Raw genomic sequence first — 17,054 nt, 5'->3', positions numbered from 1 at the left:
GAAGCCAGAAATCACAGGTCTTTTAGGTCCTTCTGGATGTCCCACAGGTATCTGCACTTTACCTGAGCTGAGGGACTTCATTTCTTCAGCTTCCAGTTGATAATACTGGTTAATCCTCTATCATTCAGGATATACAGAAGGTTTAGGAAGACTTCATTCTTAATGCCATACATTCCCTTCATCATTCTTTTTTTTTTTATTTTTTAAAATGCTTTTATTTCTGAGAGAGAGAGAGAGAGAGAGAGAGAGACAGTGTGAGCAGGGTAGGGTCAGAGAGAGAGGGAGACACAGAATCTGAAAGAGGCTCCAGGCTCTGAGCTAGCTGTCAGCACAGAGCCTGTTGCAGGGCTTGAACCCACGAACCATGAGATCATGACCTGAGCTGAAGTCAGACGCTTAACCGACTGAGCCACCCAGGCACCCCTTCCCTTCACCATTCTTGACACTGAAGGAATCCTGGATAGATTTTCCAGTATGGATTCAATGAGATCAGCCACACTGAATCCAATAGCCCAGTTGGTATATCCTTTTAGCTTGATGACTTTGTAGGCACTTTCAACCACCATCTTATGCACTTCCTTCCAATTTTCACTGTCATTGTTCCCATTTCTGGATTCAGTTCTTGGAGAGAAATGCCACATTCACTCCACTCCACACAGCCACACTTGAGTCACCATGTGCTCCAAAATCCTTCCATGGCAGCTTCTGGGATGAATGCCATGTTTTTCAGCCATAAAACAGCAAAATCTAGCAGAATCCAGATTATACCTACTTCCAATCATGTGGTGCTTGGGTAGTCCGCTTAGTTTCCAGGTAACACATGTGAGAATATCCACTGAGTTGGAAACCATGGTTATGATACAATCAGGACTGTGATTGACTATCTGAGGAATAATGAATTTCAAGACATTAACATTCCTCTGCACCAGACTGAGATGGTGTCTTCCTCCTGCCGGCGGACTCCTACAAGGACCGCCACAACCTTGGAATTGGCAGTCACAGAGTATCTTTACCTGCCGCAATTTTTGGTGCATGAAGAAATAAGCTCCTAAGCTGCAGATCCATCATTTCTCCTCTGAATTTATCATCCAAAACATACATAAGGGTAAAGTCATGAGCCTTTTTCCCAGAATGCTGATGGCACATGCCCTACCAACTTGTTCAACACCTATTACAGTGGGGATGGTTGCCTCTTCTGCAATTGGTGCCATCAGTTTGTCCTTAAGAGTTGCCATTGTGTCCAGAGAGAAACTTCTGTAAGAATTATACAAAGAAGGCAATGTCAGTTACCTGTGACTCCTCCGGCACGGAATCTGCTAGGAGTGGTGGTTCTAATTTTAAATTTTGAGGAAGCTCCATACTGTTTTCTATAGTGGTTGCACCAATTTACATCCCACCAACAGTGCATGAGGGTTCCCTTTTCTCTATATCTTTTCGAACACTTGTTATTTCTTGTCCTTTTGATAATAGCCATTGTAAGAGGTGTGAGCTGGAATCTCATTGTGGTTTTGATTTGCATCTCCTTGATTATTAATGTAGTTTTGGTTTGCATTTCCTTAAGCGTCTTTTCATGTGCCTGTTGGTCATCTGGATGCCTTCTTTGGAAAAATGTCTATTCATATCCTCTGCCCATTAAAAATTTCTGTTTCACAGAAATAGAAAAAAACAGCCCTAAAATTTGTATAGAACCACAAGAGACCTTGAATAACCAAAGCAATCTTGAGAAGAAATAAAAAAGCTGGAGACATCATACTCCCTGATTTCAAACTATATTGCAAAGCTATAGTAATTAAAGCCATATGGTACTGGCATAAAAACAGATACATAGATAAATGAAACAGAATAGACAGCCCAAAAATAAACCCATGCATATATGATTAATTAATTTACAACAAATGAGCCCAGTGAGAAAGGACAGTCTATCCAAAAAATGGTGTTGGGAAAACTGGACAGCTAAATATAAAAGAACAAAACTGGGCTACTATCTTACACCAAAAACAGAAATTAATTTAAAATGAATTAAAGACTGGAAAGTAAAGCCTGAAACCATATATCTCCTAGAAGAAAACATAGGCAGTAGGCTTCTTGACATAGATCTTGGTAATAAGCTTTTGAATCTTACACTAAAGGCAAAGGCAACAAAAATAAAAAACAGTGGGACTGCATCAAACTAAAAAGCTTCTGCACAGCAAAGGAAACCATCACAAAATGAAAAGGCAACCTACTGAGTGGGAAAAAATATTTGCAAATCATGTGTCTGAGCAGAGGCTAATATCCCAATTTATAAAGAGTTCATACAACTCAATAGCAAAAAACCCCAAACAATTCAATTTAAAATGGAATCGGTACTCTACATAATGGCTGGGTTTTTTAAAAATGTTTTTATTTATTTCTGAGAGAGAGAGTCAGCGTGAACAGGGGAGGGTCAGAAAGAGAGGGAGACACAGAATCTGAAGCAGGCTCCAGGCTCTGAGCTGTCAGCACAGAGCCCGACGCGGGGCTTGAACCCACGAACCGTGAGATCATGACCTGATCCGAATTCGGACGCTCAACCAACTAAGCCACCCAGGCACCCCATATAATGGCTGATTTTAGGATTGAGGCAAGGAAAATCTGATGAGTCTAAGACATTGTGTTATTCACAAAAGTAAGGAAGTACCTCCTCCCAACCTCCATTGATGGCAGCGTGTTAAAAACACTCAGAAGCAAGCTTGAAATGGTGCTAACTGCCCAAAATCTGGTCAATTGGTTCATTAACATGTATAACAACAGTAAAAGATTACTACCCATTGAAGAAAAAAGAAAATCCAGGAGTCCTTACTGGTAATACACAGATTAAGTAAGTAAATAAGTGAATAAGTAAATAGGCAAGAAGGGAGTGTTCTTTCTTACATGACAACTAATAATGGAATTAGAAGAATAATGGAATGGGGTGCTTGGGTGGCTCTGTCAATCAAGCATCTGGCTCTTGATCTCAGCTCAAGTCATGATCTCAAGATTTGTGAGTTCAAGCCCTGTGTGGGGCTCCTCGCTGACAGTGTGCAGTCTGCTTGGGATTCTTTATCTCATTCTCTCTGCCCCTCCTCTGCTCTCTCTAGCTCTCTCTCTCTCAAAATAAACATTAAAAAAAAAAAGAAGAAGAATAGAGTTACAAAACCACTGTTTTCATTTTTGTTTTTATTTTGTTTTGAGAGAGAGTAAGCACATGTATGCACTCTCATGGGCATGAGTGGGGTACGGGCAGAGGGAGAGGGAGAAAGAGAATCCTAGGCAGCCTTGATGCCCCATGAGGAACATATCGCAGGGCTTGATCTCATGACTGTGAGATCGTGACCCAAGTGGAAGTCAAAAAGTTGGACTCTTAACCAACTGAGCCACCCAGGTGCCCCCAAACCACCATTTTTAACCATCATGGTCCAATTTCATTTAGGGAAGAATCATATATACATGCTAAATCTAGGGAGCTCAAGTTTGAAGTGAAATAGTAATTACAACAGAAAAAACAGTAACTACCCAATAGAGAAACTGAACAACACCCTAACCGCAACTAACATCACCAGTGAAGTGTAAATGGACATCATCACGTGCCTCCAGACAGGACTCCTTGAAAAGGATGCACTACCCTTTGGTAGCACTGCAGCCAAAAAGCAGCAAACTTATCAGGAGAATGCATTAAAGAAACACAAATGAAGATCATTATACAAAATAACTGGCCTGTGATTTTCAAAACTGTCCGTGTCATGAGTCAAGGAAAGGCTCAGACATGACAGCTAAATGAAGTAAATAATCCTGGCCCAAATAAAAATTGCTTATAAAAACATTCTTAGGAACTTTAAAGAGACTGAAAAGTGCACTACAAATAAAATTCAAATTCCTTATTAAACTTCTTGAATTTAATAACTATACTGTAGTTATGTAAGTATACCCTTGCTTAAGGGGTAAAGGACATGGCATGTGCAATCCACTCTTGAATGGTTTAGAAGAAAAAATTTACACACATATTTTTTAGAAATATATATACACATATTACAGAGAGAGTTATAAAGCAAAGGTAGCAAATGTTAAAAATTGGTTAATGTAGGTAGGTATATGAGAGCTTTATTATTCTTGTGACTTTTCTGTAAATTTGAAACTCTTTAAAATCTGAAATTATTTAAATATTTATTTAAAAGCATCTAAAAATCGGGGTCCGGGGTGATTCAGTTAGTTGAGCATCCAGCTCTTGATGTCAGCTCATGATTCCACAGTTGTGGTATTGAGCCCTGCATAGGTGCTGAGTGTGGAGCCCGCTTAGGATTTTCTCTCTCCTTCTGCTTGCACTCTCTCTAACATAAATAAAGAATAAAGGTATTTTATNTAAATTTTAAAAATATATATGTTGTAGAAAGGTCTAGGTATTTAGACTTTTGCAATCCTTGGTAGTTAAAGTTGAAAATTCATCCCTGAGTATCTGGACAACTTTTGGTTTATTTCCTTTTAAAGGGAAATAGCCTATTGAAGGGTTAATACAGAAATCAAAATAGTCTCATTCACCAGTGCCTAATGTCTGGCACACAGTAGGTGCCAGTAAATATTTATAGTCGAAGATTAGGATCACTAACTCAAAAAAAGATTACAGGGTCATTCAGAGGTAAGATTGCCCTGAGGGGAGGGTGGTTGGAGGTGGTGAGCTGGAGGGAGATTCGGGATGAAGTGACTGCCAATGAATGAGGTGACTGTCTGTGAAACTAAAGACCACATCTTGTATACCGCGACTGTGTTGATGTTGGGTTCTGGCTGTCAGAGTTCAGGAGGGTTTTATTTAGGGCTGTGGAGAGGTAAGATGCAGACTTAGACCCCAAAACAATGAAGTGAAATACTCAGTGAAGGTGGCTAGGAAGAGGCTATTTTCCAGTTGATGTTGACATTGACTGGAATTTGGTCATGTTAGTTGTTGCTAGGTGACACACACGTTTGTCATTTCGAATTGGCCTGATGTGCTTCATTTTGCTTTTCTGCTTCTTATTGTTGGGCATATGGCTTACTTATAATGCTGTAATTATAAACAACACTATGAAGATTTATATGTGTGTGTGTGTATGTGTGTGTATATATACATACACATATATATTTATGTATGTATATATACATTTTTTTTGTTGTGGTTTATTCTCTTGGTGTGTATTCTTCCAAAATGGACAAAAGACATCTATAGTTTTATAGTTGTTTTTTAAAATATTACCAGATAGATTTCCAGAAAGATGAGATAATTCACATTGTTTCTTTCTTTTGTTTTGTTTTAAGGTCCTAATGTTTTATTTTTTAAGTCACATTGTTTCTTGTAACATATAAATATACCTACTTTTTCACAGCCCAGCCAACTACTGATACTTGTAAGCACATTTGCACATTTACACATTACACATCCTAAACTGTCATGAGCAAACTTTGAGATGATAAAAATGGATGAATTCCTAATTACTATTCAAATTGGAAGAGGATGATTAGGCAAGATTAAAAACTAAAATTTTGGCATTCTAAAGGTTAAATAAACCAATGACCAAGTGCCTGGCATAGTTTAGTGGAAATCAAATACTAAGAATATAATATATATGAATAACAATGTTCTGAAGATTCAACTTGTCAGAATCTTAGGAAACTCATTAAGGGTACTTGTCAGGTGACATTGACTTTGACATTAAACAGATCTTAACTGAATTCATGTTCTGCCATTAACTAGCGTTACGACCTCAGGCAAGTTCTGTAATATAAAAAAGGTGAAGAGTTTATAGTTATTTGAAATATTTTAACATAATACTTGCACAAAATAAAATTTTTTTTCCAGTTTTACAAAATAAATTAGGGGTAGAACTATTTACCTCACAGACGTGGTGCAAGGGTAAGATGAGGGAACTTGGAATGTGGTAGGTTTGCCATAAATGGCATTTATCTCCCCTGATCTTGCTTTTCTATGTTTTCTTTTTATACTAAACTATTCAAAGATGGAAACTTCCAATGCTTTAAAACAAAAATTAGGGCCTGGTCTTCCAGGCCTTTTTATCTCAGTGGCTTTTGGCTGTCACCAATCACAGCTGCTTCTTTTGTGACAGCTTTGCCTGTCATTCTCCAGAGTGCGGCCAGTCCCTGTCCGCTACTGGGTAGGCTTCGGAAGATGGCTGGGTAGTGCTCAGGTGGGTTATGTTCTCTACCACTGGACTAGCTGAGGTGCCCAGAACCCTTCATTTTCTAGTTGTTTTTCAGGTGGCCAGCCAGGGAACATTGGTCCCAGATCTGGATCTACCACCTATCTGACCTCAGGCTTTACTCTCTTCATCCGCCAAGAGAAGAGTTTGGACTGGATCATCTCCAATGGTCATGGCTTGGCAAAACAGGAAAACCTACACTTAATTTATTCTGTCAAAGAATTCTATTGTTTTCTAATGTTGTCTTGAGCGTTGTATGCTCCTACAGCTCAGTTAGACCTAGATCGTACAGTGTGGGTTAAAAATTAGAGATGAACCCAAACTCTCACTTTCCAGTTTGAAGTAAATTTTTGTTCATGGAGAAGAGTGGATTATTAGGAATGTAAAAAGAAATCTTTCAACTTGACAGTCTCCTAAGTACAAGATAGCTGAAATACATGAGACAGAAACCATTTCTTCTTCTTTTGTTACAAGTAAGTTAATGTGGTTAATTCATGAATGTTTAAATGGGATAATTTGCTCAGAGAAAAAGAACTGGTCATTTTTGAATTTTTGGAAAAGGGAATTATAAGGCAATGTAAGTCAGTGAGCTACCTCAACTTCTGAGTTCTCCATATGCTTTGCCCACCCCTCTCTGACTTGATTACTTTTCTCATGTATGCTCTCTCAGGAGACTATTATCTGATGACTTTTGTTCCCTATAACTGAGATTCAGAATAGACATCGTTCTTCCTTCTTTCAAAATATCTGTCTTGAGTTCCATTCCCTGCCAGGCTCTGTGACTGAAGCAGAGGATACAAATAGAAAAACACTTCCCCGTCTTTGAAACCTGCACAGGCTTCTGAGTCCAGAGGTTAGAGGATAGAAAGCAAAGGTCAAATGGGAAGGAGCAGTTTCATGCTTTAACATTATAGAAGTATAGAGACCTCTCAGGGAACAACGGATGCGAATACAAACACAAAGGTTATAAAAATGCCTGTGACAAGAACAGAGATGTTCAGTTCTACTTACAGCAGAGTGACTGAAAATCAAACATGGACACTTGCATTTCTAGATCTAGTGTTTAAAAAAAAACTTGAAAAAGGGCTATATAAGTACAAATAAATTAATGAGAAACTGTAAAAGCCTTTAGCTCTAAGGTATTATTACTGTGTCAGTCAGGGTCTCAGGACAAAGCAGATGACACATTTAAGTTAGGATAATTTCAGGAGGGTTTCATAAAGAACTGTTTACAAAGGACCAAATGTAGGGAAACGATGCAGAATCATGCAGTACGCAGGGTTGGTATCAGTGGACTCCATTATTCCTCAAGGGTAGGGGATCATGTACAGGAAATGGAGACAGAGAGTGCCTGAGAGAGGCTATGACCCTTACCTCCCTTGTGCAACTAGACCAGCTGGAAGTAGCCCCACAAGGAGGAATTGCACTCTGCTAGCTCCCTCAGATCTCCTGCTGGGCTCTCCATTGACTGAACCCAATGAAACCAGAAGGCGAGGGGGCTAGCTATCATAGTTTCACAGGCCAGAGCAGGGCACACAGCTGGGTAGAGAAGAAAGGGGTGAATGGTGTTAGGATCCATTCCTGAACTCACTAGTTGAGAAAACTCCTTGTAGGTTAAGGCAAGCTTGCAAAGCTCTTGCCATCAGATGAGGACTGATACCCAGCCCCACTCAATTGTTTCTGCTTGAGGACCGACCCCCAAGGCAGCTTGTTAATTTATCAGGAGTGACTTATTCTGGCCCTGGTATGATGATTGCACCTTGTGAAGGAAATTGTTGTAGCTTGGAAAAATGTTGATGCTTAGTAATCTGGAAATAGTGATCAGGACTGAGTAATCAATGAACAAAAAGGTCAGCTATTGCTTTCGGGTTTACATTAATAAAATAATAACTTTGGTACAGACTGATGTACTATTCCTGGGCATGGATGACATTATAGGAACTGTAAGCCCCGTGGTTAATGTTTAGATGCCTTCTTTTGTGGTTATGGGAGCAACACTGCGTTTCCTGAAAAACCTGTTTTTCTTAACATTTCCCATTAAGCGATAAACAGGCGATTGACAGCTGCTCACAAAGAACTAACTTTTGCCTTTACTATGCCTAAAACATCCTGTTTATATTTGAATGCCACTACTGGGCTGTTCTCCATATACCTATGCATATCAATGTTCTGGAAAGTTTTTACTGATCAAAGAATTTATCATCAGAATGCCACTTCTGTGCTGTCCCCCAAACACTTAATCATAAAATAAAATTGAGTCTCAGACAGCTTGGTGATGCCTGGCTGGTGACCAGAAAGAATCTCCCTCTCTTGCCAACGTCACCCATCCTTCAGGGACCCCTGGGCCTGCTGGAGCTGGACTCCGGCAGAATAGAAGATATCCAGAACAACTGCATAACCAAGAACATGAAAGTCAGCGTTCACAATAACATTAGTATCACCTTCACAGCCAATGTTTGACAATATCATACAACAGGTCACATAGCAGTTACACCTTGGATGACAAACCTTCATAGCACATCCACAAAAATATTTGTAATTTATTAGGGACACATTTTTTTAATTAGTAAGGCAGTGAAATTGAAGAAAAAGCAGCTTATGCATATGTGAAAACACACTTCCTTACTAACAATAAACAGAAAGCTGGCCTGACATATATTTTTTGGTTGTATATGGTCAATAATAAAGACAAAGAAAGCATTACTGAGAAAGTCAGGCTATTCTTAAAGCAACCTCTGCTTTAATTTACCCTTGTGAAGGGTAAATTATGAATTTGTCTTCATAATCCTTTACCTTTTCTTCCAGCAATTCTTCTCCTTCATACATACCTGTTTTTGTTTATTTGTCGTTTATTAGAATTTATCTCTCATGGCCTTTTGGGGGAGATGAGCATGGTTCTTTTTTCTCTCATCCTATTTGGATTTACTACAGGAAAGATTTGGTTCTAATTTCATGGAAGAGCCAGTTCCTTGTACCATTCCCTTCCTTAATGAGCCTCCTGGAACAATAGCACAGAATCAGATAGTTCAAACACCATTTGACTGCTGTATGTAGACAAGCCCCTCACACTGTGCTTCTGGCTCCATGACTTATGGACTGGCATGGGGGCTGACTGCTCAGGACCTAGAAATAGGTAGAGGCTCAGGATAGGGTGACTGAAGAATAGAAGAAGAAGATCTTAGAGGATCAAGTTGCTTCCTTCAGTCTGAAAATTGGACAAAGCATGGTGTCCAGTAACACAATTTTTGTGCACACAACGGAAGAGAAAAGCTACTCTGCTCCTTGAGTGCAGTGATAGGAGACTGGTAAAGACATGGCAGGCGTGCTGGTCAGACCTGGCTTTGCGTCCTGGCTCAGCCACTAACTGTGTGACTTAAGCTTCAGTTTTCATCTCTAAAATACTGGTGATAACAATATTGAACACTTCAGATGGTTGTGAAGATTAACAACACAACATGTGCAAATGCCATTGCCTTAAATGCAGTAATCTCTCCCCAAATGATGGCTATGAAGACGGTAATGATAATCAAGATTATGTCAATGTAACCATAGTCCAATCAACCAATATATCTAGCCAGATTCAAGACCAAGTTATGTTAAATTCCAAGCATCTTTTCCATTTGCTTCCTTTCTTCTGTACTCATGCTGCTACCTAGGTCAGGCTTATGTACCTCTTGACTAGTCTTCATGCTTCCAGGCCGTTCTTGCTTACCTGTCCTTCATTCTGCTGTCTTGGGTCTTTTGCCCTCACACTCGCCGCCCTTAGCACATCCTGAATCAGCCAGTGCCTCACAAACCTCAGTATGCCATGCAGACAAGTGTACAAAACCTGCATGTACAGTTTAGGGAATAATCATAAACTACTCTCTAGGTTACGAAATTAAACACTGCTGTTTTCTAGAGGCCTCCCCACTCCTGTGTGCCCTTTCTCGATTACACAATCAGCCTTCTCTCCAAGACGTATCCACTCTCCTGATTTCTGTGATAGTGGTTTTGCTTTTTTAAAAAAATGTCTATTATTTTTGAGATCGAGAGCATGAGCAGGGGAGGGGCACAGAGACAGGGGGACAGAGGATCTGAAGGGGCTCCGTGCTGCCAGCCGTGAGCCTGATGTGGGGCTCAACGCATGAACCGTGAGATCATGACCTGAGCCAAAGTCAGATGCTCACCAGACTGATCCTTGCAGGTGCCTCAGTGTTTTTGCTTTTAAATTTTACCTCTTGTGTGTGAATCTTTAAACAATATGCCTCATTTTACCAAATCCAGGAAGATATCTTTTTCATATTGTAGTGTATCTGAAGTTGAGATATGTTTATAATGATGGCTTGCCATGCTTTAATTTGAAGCGTTTTTTTCTTTATTAGAAAAAGTATAAAATAGACATACAGAAGTATAAACTAATGGTGTGTTGTACAATCAATGGCACCTTAGATTTAGTGCTGGCTAGTTTGGATTGTTTCTGAACTGTATGATTAGAATTCTAGCGTATGTGCTCTTTTACTTCTGTCTTCTTTCTGGTCAGCACAGTGTTTGTGAGACTCATTCATTTTGTGGCCACATGAAGTTGTTCCTGTTGTCTCCTACAAACAATGTTGCTATGAATAATCTGGTATGCGTGCCCTGTTCTCAGAAGGCCTATGACTGTAGACAAAGGTGCCATAATTTCTCTTCATTTCTGCAATATTACCCAAACACCAACCTTAACCCTCATCCCAACTAGAGCAATGTATTCAAAACACAGACTTGGTCATCTCATTTCCCTGCTGGCAACATTTTAGTGGTTTCCTGCTGTTCTTAGAATGAGGATCCACATGTCTGATACAGCTTTAAATCCTTCAAAGCCAGCATCAGCTCCCACCATTATTCTTACACATCCTTTCTCTAGGCTGAATAGCCACAGTGGCCTTCTATTCAGTTCTTTAAACAAGCTTTCTTCCAGGACTCCTCTCTATCTCACCTCAGTCTCCAGCCTGATTAACTTATCCATCTATCAATTCAACTTCTAGCCTCAACTCCTCAGAGAAGCCCACCTTCTCACCAGCATAGGTCAGGACGCTTTACTGTGTCTTCTCAAAGAATGCTCTTCTTTTTAGAACATAACTCTGCTGCTGAAACAGAGACCATGGTGAATTTAATAAGACAGAAGTCTTTATCCTTTGCTGACGATATAATGTTGGCCTTAGCAACCCAGAACTTCTCTAGAGTCTCTCTGATGTTGGAAACCCAGAATCCTTCCACCTTGTTGTGTGGACATCACTAAGTTGCTCTCACCAGCATGCTTTAAGACAATTCACCACCATATTCCCATTTCAGTCAGTGGAAGGAAAAAGAGGAAAGGGAGGGCATAACCACTCCTTCTAAGGGCATGACTCAGGAATTGCACTTATTACTTTTACTCACCTCTCCCTGGTCAGAACTTCATCACATGGCCACACCTTGCTGCAAGGGAGCCTGGAAAAAGTAGTCTTTATTTCGGCTGCCATATGCCCAGCTTTAAGCCTGGAGATGTTACTATAGATGGAGTGAATGGATACGGGGACACCTAGTGGTCTCTGTGGCAGTCCATCCAACCCAGATTGCAATGTTACACTAATTAGTGTGATTATTTGATTGATGTTTATCTGTTCCACTAGACTGTAATCTTTACAAGAGCAGGTGTCATATTTGTTTCACACACCATTACATCCTCATCATCTATCCCAATGCCCGGGACATAGTATTGATGTGCAAACATTGGGTTTGGAGCCGATGGCCAAGAAAGAATTCTTGAGATGTGTTCAGCACAAAAACGTGGTTTTATTAAAGCACAGGAAGAGGACCCATGGGAAGAAAGAGCCGAACTGGGGTTGGGACAGTTGACTGATTATATACTTTCAAGTTGGAAGGGTGTTAGGGATAGCGTAAGTCTCTAAGGAATTTTGGAAACAAGGTTTCAGCACCTTGAGGGGCCTAACTATTGTTAGGAAAAGGTCATTCATTGCTGTCTAATAAACCTTTAGTCATGAGACCCCCCAGATGTATATCAGCGGGCTACATGCTTGAAGGATGATTGCTAACATTCATCTTGGGGGATAGAGATAGTAATGGTAGGACATTTCCAAACATTTTTGTATGTTAATGTTTTATTTATTTCTTTATTTCTGAGAGAGAGAGAGAGCGAGCTAGTGAGCAGGGGAAGGTCAGAGAAAGAGGGATACACAGGATCCTAAGCAGGCTCCAGGATCTGAGCAAGCTTTTAGCACAGAGCCCAGCACAGGGCTCGAACCCAAGAACCGTGAGATCATGACCCGAGTCAGAGTTGGACGCTTAACTGACTGAGCCACCCAGGCACCCCCCTTTTATTTTTAATGTTTTTTTCTCAAACATTTTTGTATGTTATTTTTAAAACTTTTTTTAATGTTTTATTTATTCCTGAGAGAGAGAGAGAGAGACAGCATGAGCAGGGGAGGATCAGAGAGAGAGGGAGATACAGAATCTGAAACAGGCTCCAGGCTCTGAGCCAGCCATCAGCACAGAGCCCGACGCGGGGCTCGAACCCATGAACTGTGAGATCATGACCTGAGCTGAAGCTGGACACTCAACCGACTGAGCCACCCAAGCACCCCACATTTTTGTATGTTAAAGGGGACTTGCAGGATCCTGCTGGGGTCATGATAACGTTAAGCTAAGATTACCTTTTGCCTTTGGCTAAATATTAACATAACATCCAGGCAGTTGAGCTCCTAGAGGAAGGTCACCCTGTCTGTCTCAAGGACTTATCAGTGCACTGTAAGCTGTAAGGACATTTAGTCTTTTCTTTTACCTTTCCTTCCTACATCAGTATGACCTTAAAAAATATTTGTTGACTGCAGGAGTGGATAGGTTGGGTCTCTGACTATGTCCTGTGTTCCTGTCACATGCTTGACATTCCACCTAGACCAAAACAGATGTGGTTATCCAGCAATGTATTCATCATCCATTAAAAAAAATCTTTGCTAATCTGATAAGCAAAAATAGTCATCTCATTGTTTAAATTTCTTTGATGACTTTTGAGATAACACAAATTTTCACGTATTTCCATTTATACTTCTTGTTTTGCGATTTAATATGACCAATTCTATCAATATCCCTCGAGGTACACTAAGAGTTTAACACAATAGATTTCAGTCAAATAAAGTCCAAGTTAGGCAGCAACTGCAGGGACTTGCTTGATCAAGGAGTGGAATATAAAGTAATGCTTGAATTAGGGCACTCATGCAATTCAATGTGGATGTTATTTCTCAAATTTGAGCTTCCCACAAGGGTTAGGAAGCAAAGAGTTAAAGGTTATATGCTCTCCTTAGAATATTACCTGTGAGTAATATTGTGATTTATGATAAGGAATATATATTTGGTCTTTGTTCCTATTTCTGGTGCAGAAATCCTAAAACCCTTGGACTTTCCTAAGTGATAAAGTTTCATGATATTCTTAAAAAGCCCCTTTTAACCACACCTGAGATATGCTAATAAGGTGACTATTGGAAAGCACTTTAGGATGGGGCTGGTTGTCAGGGGGAACCAACCTTGTGATTGGTGTAGTTCCCCCCCCACCCCACCTCTGGGGAGGGAGGGTCTCCAGGTTAAATCAATTGCTAATGGCTAATAATTTAACCAGTCACACCTGTGTAATGAAGCGTTAAAAACTGAAAAGGACAGCATTCAGGGAGCTCCCAAACTTCACCTGAACAGCAGTTCTTGTGTTTGGGACCTCTTGCTGTTCATTTTTATCCTTTGTAATAACCCGGTAATCTGGTAAATAAATGGTTTTCCTGAGTTCTGCGAGCTGCTCTGGCAAATTGACTGAACTCGAAGAGTGGGTTGTGGAACTTCTGATTTTTAGCCAGTGGGCCAGAAGCACAGGAGATAACTTGGACTTTCTATTCCAAGTAGACCACCACATTGGAAGTGGCTCTCTCCAAGTAGATAGTGTCAGAATGGAGTCAAATTTGTAAGACATCCGGTCTGTGTCCTTGGAGAATCGAGTTAACTGTTTGGTGGCTTGGAAAAACACATCTCAGATTTTTTTATTGCTATTTAAGGAAATATCCATGAGCTCTGGTAGCCGGTAAAGATTAATGTTGTATTGATAAATGAATAAGTCTAGTGAAGACTTGGTGAGAATGATGGCCGTCTCACAATCACCAACATACTACCCACCACTAGCTACTTAAATGTATATTAAATGATAAGAATATAAACATAAAAACAATATATTTAATATGGACACACTGAATGAAGCTTTATGAAAAAAATGAAAACATGTAAGAGTAGTGGGATCTGGATTTTATTAATATTTCAACATTTTTTCTTTAATACTGTTGCTAATGAAGCTAAATCACAGCACCTGTACCATCACCACCACCAACAATTCTCTTAGTAGTGCCCTTTTAAAGAGACATAAGACCTATAAGATTTATTGGCAATAGAGAAAAGTAGAGGGAGCTGTTCTAAATATAAGCATGCATGTGGCCAGGGTGCGGAAGACACATTTTCCTGTATAGGATTCAATTTACAATTCTGAAAGCCAAGAGAGGAAGCAATAATTCAAGGAAAGGAAGTGAAGAGCTTCTATTTCCTTAGGGCTCACGAGCAGGCCTGATATGGACATTACTGCTAATGAGAACATCATGCTTTCAGACAAAGAGCATACGCCAGGCTTCTCTGTGCAGATGACCCAGGATCGGTACAATGCCAGCAACCAAGAACTCCGCTGCTTTCCTTTTGGTATTAATTGGGCATAACTGAGAGTAGCCTCTTAATAAGTTGCTCTGTGGCTGCTCAGAAAAGCACTTGACTGTACGTCCCCCAATATACACAACTTCCTACTAATCATCTAGGTTAGGAAGCTTCTTTCCCTAATGCCAGCAGGGTTCAATTTTACTCACTTCTTGATTCAAATTACTGTGTTTTCAAGTTCAGCTATTGTCTTAAGTTTAGTCATGTAGATGTTTAGAGATGCTGAGTGTGCAAAAAAGGCAGAAGGAAGGACAAAGAAAAAGAACTTGATAATATGGTTGGGAGAAGAGGTCATTTTGGAGGAAGGGAGGCGATTTTGGTGGACCACTGTGGCCACAGGAGGGTGCCGTGTGAGCATGTTCGTGAGTGTTATCGCCTTCATTGCCGTTTCCGTTAAAGTGGCAGCCCTGGGGTGGGGGTGCGGGGGCACACGTACCTGGGAGGCTGTAACCTTTAGCTTCCTCCAATTTAGCCCAGTTTTTCCCATCTAGGCTGATCCATTTCTGACCGTTCCTTTTTTGTTCTTGACAGAGGGTCTACCCTCAGAAGAAGAGCTAAAAAAGTTAAAGGAAGGGGGAAATGCTGGATGGGAGGTTGGAGGTATTGGCCATGGGACCTGGAAACCAGGCACTCTTCTTGGGGAGAGAGCTGTAGCAGCAAGCCCAGCTGCAGAAGGTGATAGAATGTGGTAACCAGAGAGTTTGTTGGCATCTTGAAGGGCTTCAGATGCCACTAGAAATGGGAGTGATGGAAACTTGATTCAGGGAGTAATACTCATTCCCATGACCTCAACTGCATCAGTATGAGGGGCTGCAAATTCAGATCCCTAAGTCGGGGGTGGGGCAGATGGAGCAGTCTGGGTGAAAGACAGTGGGGATGCATGCTACAATTGGTTAATGGAAGGGCACACACACCATTTAAATTTACTATGTGGGAATACTGGCTCATTGTGGTCAGATCTTCTGATTTTTCAAGAGAAGGGGTAAGTTTGGAGTTTTATGCAAAAAATGTAATTACAAAATTGATTTTAAAAAGCTAAAAGCGCCATGCAGGACATTATTGTATCTGCCAAACAACACTTGCATATTTCATAGCTCCTGAAACTCAATCTGTCAGAAAGTGGAACTCATTAGTTTGTATTCCCCATTTCAGTAAATGATGCCACTGACTGCCAGGAAACTCAAGCTAGAAAGGTGGGCATCCATCCCGACCCCTCCCTCTCCTTTGCTACTCACATCCATTAGGTGACCTAATTATGTGGGTTCAGCCTTCTGAAATCTTACCTTATTCCCTAATCTACATTCCCTACTCTGTCTTTACTCAGGTTTTTACAATTTGTTTCCTAGCTAACCCATTTCAAACCTGCTAGTGACCTGTCTCAAATAAAAACTGAGGCAATTGCTCTTCCCCCTCAAATTTCATTTTAAGCCACTACCCATAGGATGAAATCAATGTGCTGTGGCACGGCACTCATTTAGTCTCCTATTCTGACTCCATCTACATCTTCAGGTTCATTCTGTCTTTGCATTACTCCTACTCTAATTAAAAAAACTTTTTTAACGTTTATTCGTTTTTGAGAGATGGAGAGAGAGCACGAGCTGGGGAGGGGCAGAGAGCGAGGGAGTCACAGAATCCGAAGCAGGCTCCAGGCTCTGAGCTGTCAGCACAGAGCCCAGTGAGGGGCTTGAACTCCTGAACCATGAGATCATAACCTGAGCCAAAATCAGATGCTCAACCGACTGAGCCACCCAGGTGCCCCTCTTACCCCCAGTCTGTGCTCAGATACTGCAATGGCTGTAGTTCCCCTAAGGATCATGCTGTCCCATTCCTCTCTCCCTTTGCTCTTAGTGTTCCTCTTACCTACAGCGAATGCCCTTGCCTTTTTGTACCAGGTGTATTTAGTTCTAAGAAACACAAAACACACCTCGAACTGGGTTTAAATGATAAGGAAGATTTATTGATTTCTGTAAGTAGAAGCACAGGCTTCAGGGTTGGTTTGATTCGGTGGCTCGGTGATGTCACACAGAACCCATATTTCTCCTGTGTTCTACTGGGTCCTCTTCCCTCCAAGGCTGGCATTACAAGACAGCTGCTGACCACCCCGAGTTGCCTGCCTCC

General features: G+C 40.7%; 1 pseudogene; it reads right to left on the bottom strand.

Moving 5' to 3' along the window:
* Positions 1-11: 11 nt before the first annotated feature.
* On the bottom strand, positions 12-1,235 carry LOC144221968 (L-lactate dehydrogenase B chain-like; annotated as a pseudogene).
* Between the last annotated feature and the right edge of the window lie 15,819 nt (positions 1,236-17,054).

The sequence above is a fragment of the Crocuta crocuta genome, unplaced genomic scaffold (assembly GCF_008692635.1).
Source record: "Crocuta crocuta isolate KB4526 unplaced genomic scaffold, BGI_CrCroc_1.0 scaffold141, whole genome shotgun sequence".
Taxonomy (NCBI): Eukaryota; Metazoa; Chordata; class Mammalia; order Carnivora; family Hyaenidae; genus Crocuta; species Crocuta crocuta.
The sequence above is the reverse complement of the archived record's forward strand: the minus strand, read 5'-3'. Positions and strand labels throughout refer to the sequence as shown.